Raw genomic sequence first — 5,770 nt, 5'->3', positions numbered from 1 at the left:
CAATTATTAAATAATATATGTACCCAAATATTGGAAATAATTCCAACAATCTCCCACTTGGGTCATATAATATTTCCTTCAATTGTATATTATAACCTTAAGAGCTCAAAATATTGTTATCATTACAAATACATCTATACCAATTGTTGGAATTATTTCCAATATTTGGGTACATATATTATTTAATAATTGTATATTAGTTGTTATCATAATAAAGATTAAAGCCCAAATAAAGTGATATATTAAAGTATAAAGGTTATGGGCTTATTTAGACATCTATAATAAATATGGGGACATATTTGTGTAGAAGCAGAAATACCATTCATTATTTCGTTGATGGGTCGAATAATAAATGGGTATATTAGGGCTAGGTCCCCAACCCATATAGATAGCCTACCTATTTGTTTCTCTCATCGGACAATAAGGATTTAGTTCATCTCTCAAGAACTCTCAAGAAGGCTATCAATATAGGGTTGGAAGACTTAAACCCCACCCACATCAAACATTCCGATCCAGGTCCAGATCCAGAACGAGAAGATCCACATTCAGATTCAGGTCCAGATCCAAGATCAAGAAGAAGAGAATAACGAAGAACAAAGAACGGCTTAATGAACCGTTCTTCATTAAAGATCCAGGTACGTTTCCGCAAAAGAGAATAACGAAGAACAAAGAACGGCTTAATGAACCGTTCTTCATTAAAAATCCAGGTACGTTTCCGCAATTACAGTTTATCTCAATTTATCGACATAGAGTATATAGAGTATATAGATTATAGACTTAAGGATTAAAGATTTAGACTAAAGAATCTAACAAGTTTTTATACATAATATTTAGTCTTATTTGACCCTAACTGGAAGTGAGAAATTAAACCTGTTGAACTTCCTTATTCTTAAAATATCACATTAGTTGTTTGGTTGCTTTCTTAATGATCCAAAACCAGGATCCTTCAAGTATTTGTCCAACATCATAAATATTTTTAATTTCTTGATTCATATAATCTAGAGCATACATTAAACTCTTGTTTAAGGAGTATTATGTATATATATTTATTTTCAAGGCTAATCTTGAAGTACTTATGAGACTAAATTTATCTCTAGATCTTTCAAAATATCCAATAATTAACATCTAGAAATTCTTTAGTCTAGTTTATTTTCTTTAGACCTATAAGGCCTGACCTTAACTGGACAACCCCAAAAGAATTTACTAGTTGTTTTAGTTGAATCTTTATTCCATATATAAGTTGTAATTCTTAACTCTTCCTTCCAAATGAATCAATTACATGAAGATATTCCATAAATGTTTGTTTCCAAATAAAAAAGTATCTAAAGTAATTCTTTATTTATTCATCTTTAATATGAATTGTCAATGCCCACGCCGATGTTTCTTTCACCATCAATTGACTTTTGACAATTAACTCAACCGTACATCAACACATTTACTTTAGTAATACTGAAGTTACCATCAATTGTGTATGAGTACTGAAGTTAAATTACTCTTAGAACAAACAAAACAAACTATAATATGTATTCTTTTATGCACCACTTTCTTTAGTAATTTTCTTTTAGGTGCAATATCTGCAATTCTTACAACTTTATTTCTTTATTATGTATTAAGGTATTTGCTAAGTGAACACTATTTATGTTATTTTTGTTTCAATCTTTTATTTTTCTTACACACAATTGATGTGAGTTCATATAGAGACTATGTCTCCCTTTAGACAACTACAATTCACATCAATTAACTTAAGTGTAAATAAGAAAATCCAAATTAGATGCATGAGAATACATTATTGTAACTCTGACTTTAATGCATTACTTTTGAAACAAAATAAAACATATATTATTTATGAAATCTTTATTCTAATAATACCCTTAGCAATTTTAACCCTTTAGATATAATTCTTAAAAATACAACAAATTCTAAATATGTCTTAAAAATTATATCATATAAAATGAACTTAAGATGTTGACAAGAAAAATAATCCGTATAAGCAGAAGTGTTAACTTGATTAGATAACAAAACAAATGAACAACCATACTCACAAAATTTTAATAATCACATAAATTCAAAATAATGGTACGTCTCATCATAAGATACCAAACGCAACATTAATATTTAGTCTTTGGACATTGAATATTAATTTGCAAACGGTACTCTTTTGTAGTAATCAAATATTAACAATAAGTCCTGTCAAACAATTGGTTATCTTTGGATATTCCAATTATTCACATGGCCCACCGAATAATTGTTACATATTTATTACCACATGTGCATAATGTTATTCTGACCAATTATTTATCTTCCTTTGGGCCGATTAAATAACCGCATGAAATAATACACACTACCTTCTTAATTTATAAAACATATTAACTTTCACAAGAGAGCCTACTTTAGTAGGATGTTGCTTCAATTAATTGATTTAATAAATTAATAAATTTTGTACATACTTTAAGTGTGTAACTCGACCAATTATTAAACTTCCTTTTGTCCGATTAATAATCGCATAGTTACAAACACAACCGTCTTAATCTTATAAAACAAATATGTTCTATAAATTAATAATTTGTACATTATTTAAATTTTCAATCCGACCAATTATTAATCTTCCTTTGGGCCGATTAACAACCGCATAATTACAAATTTAAGTGGGCCTAAAATTGTACCAAATTTTTGAATGTGTTATTAATATCGAAAATTCGAATGTTGTTTTATGTATCAAAAATTGCATAAATTCCATATGTGTTACATAAAACAAATAATTGTGATTTTACTAATCACTCAATTATTTCTTAATATCAATCAACACAATATATACATAAAGACCGAAATATGTATATATATTCGAATGTGTAATATAACATGATTGATTATTCATCCAAATATAATAATAATAATAATAAACAATTAAATAATCAATTACACAGATTACCCAAAATTCTAAATTTATCAATTATTAGGTTAATTGATTTCCTTAATTCTTGATAAATAACTTAATTCTTGATAAATAAGTTATTGATATTTATTTATTCATTAATTATAAATTATTATTATTAATAAAAAATAATAATCTCTTTATTCTTGTCTTTTCTTAATTTCTGAATATATTTATATATATTTCATATATTAAATGGATGATACATCCGTTTTTATACTAATTCATTAAATATATTACAAACTTAATGTAATCAATATTTATAAAAGATTATAAACATGATAAGTAACTATTTTTCTTTACTTAATTCTCAAAAATCATAACATATATCATAGATATATATTAAAGTTTTAAAATTCTAGAATTCCATAATATATTTTACTTTATTCTTAATTGTATATAAATGTATTAATACATTCACAATTATTTTTAGGAATAAATATTTCTTGAATCTTTAACTAATTAAAATATTATTATTATTATTTTAATTCCTTAAATTAATTATAATAATTAATTATTATTCAAAACTGAATTTCTTAATTCCTTATATATATTATTATTATTATTTTAATTCCTTAAATTAATTATAATAATTAATTATTATTCCAAAAAACTGAATTCTTTAATTCCTTATATATATTATTATTATTTTAATTCCTTAAATTAATTATAATAATTAATTATTATTCCGAATTCCTTAATTCCTTATATATATTATTATTATTATTTTAATTATTTAAAATAATAATTAATATAATTAATTCTATCATATATATATAATAGAAATAATTTCTCCTTAATTATCTCATTTTTTATTTTATATACATTATTTAGAATTATTCTCTTTGTAAAGAAAACCAAAAAAAAAAAAAAAAACCTATTCAACTTCCCTATCATTATCATCCTTATCATTAAACCCTTACAAATCCAATGATCTATACTAATCCTTATTAGTTCTGATCGAAATTGATCAAAATAGATGAAGAACATATATAAATATGTTTTAAAATTCTTATAAACCTAAGTTTCAATATATAGACATAGAGATGGCTCTGATACCACTTGTTAGATTCTTTAGTCTAAATCTTTAATCATTAAGTCTATAATCTATATACTCTATGTCGATAAATTGAGATAAACTGTAATTGCGGAAACGTACCTGGATCTTTAATGAAGAACGGTTCATTAAGCCGTTCTTTGTTCTTCGTTATTCTTTTTTGCGGAAACGTACCTGGATCTTTAATGAAGAACGGTTCATTAAGCCGTTCTTTGTTCTTCGTTATTCTCTTCTTCTTGATCTTGGATCTGGACCTGAATCTAAATGTGGATCTTCTCGTTCTGGATCTGGACCTGGATCGGAATGTTTGATGTGGGTGGGGTTTAAGTCTTCCAACCCTATATTGATAGCCTTCTTGAGAGTTCTTGAGAGATGAACTAAATCCTTATTGTCCGATGAGAGAAACAAATAGGTAGGCTATCTATATGGGTTGGGGACCTAGCCCTAATATACTCATTTATTATTCGACCCATCAACGAAATAATGAATGGTATTTCTGCTTCTACACAAATATGTCCCCATATTTATTATAGATGTCTAAATAAGCCCATAACCTTTATACTTTAATAGATCACTTTATTTGGGCTTTAATCTTTATTATGATAACAACTAATATACAATTATTAAATAATATATGTACCCAAATATTGGAAATAATTCCAACATCAACATCAACACAAAATGTGATTAATGCACCAATAATTATTCCAAACTCCGTTGAGATATGAATTGATATCCCTAACACTAAAATCTCGAAACAGTCACCATCTATTTCCCGTATAGAAAATAATCCCACAACCATTCTTTATGTTGAGCCCATTGAGAATATAACTATTCAGTCGGAGCCAATGAAAAATGTTGTCAGAACCTCATCACCATAAGAAGCACCTCAATTTTCAACTCATCCTATGATAACTCATGCTCAATCTTGAGCTAATGTTCCCACCGCTAACTTTGCTATTACTATTCCCGCTTTAGAACCAACATGTTATACTATTGCCCACAAAGATTCGGCATGACGTTCTACTATGACTTCTGAATTCAATGCACTTATTCATAATCAAACATGGTCAGTTATTCCTCGCTCGTCACACCAAAATATTGTCGGGTGTAGTTGTGTTTTCAAAATCAAACACAAAGCTAATGGTTTCATTGAACGAAATAAAGCACGACTTGTTGCTTAAGGATTTCATCAATAATCTGGTATTGATTAGCATAAACATTCAGTTCAATGGTCAAACCAACAACGATTCGCATCGTCTTAACTCTTAGTCACTCGTGGGTGGCCGATTCATCAGTTAGATGTGAGTAATGTATTTTTATATGGTACACTTGATGAAGAGGTCTACATGGCATAACCTTCGGGTTTTATTAATCAAGAATTTCATGATCATGTATGTCGTCTTCATGAAATTATTTATGGACTCAAACAAGCCCCTCAGGATTGGTATGCTACAATATGAGCTACATTACTTTCTCAAAGTTTCATTGAAGCCAAGTCAGATATGTTGTATTCTTATTTCACTTCGATGATATTATTTCATGCATTCTCGTCTATGTCGTTGATATTGTCTTCACAGGTAATTCTACAACTCATATCTCTATAATAATTAAACGTCTATGTGAAACATTTCCAATAAAATATCTTGGTTAAATAGAACACATTTTAGGAATAGTAGCAACACACACTACTTCAGGATTATTTTTATCTCAGACAAAGTATATTAATAATATTTTTACACGTGTGGATATGCTTAATGTCAAGCCACTCCACACCCATA

Source organism: Impatiens glandulifera, chromosome 7 (assembly GCF_907164915.1).
Source record: "Impatiens glandulifera chromosome 7, dImpGla2.1, whole genome shotgun sequence".
In the NCBI taxonomy this organism is placed as follows: domain Eukaryota; kingdom Viridiplantae; phylum Streptophyta; class Magnoliopsida; order Ericales; family Balsaminaceae; genus Impatiens; species Impatiens glandulifera.
This window is presented reverse-complemented; position numbering follows the sequence as displayed.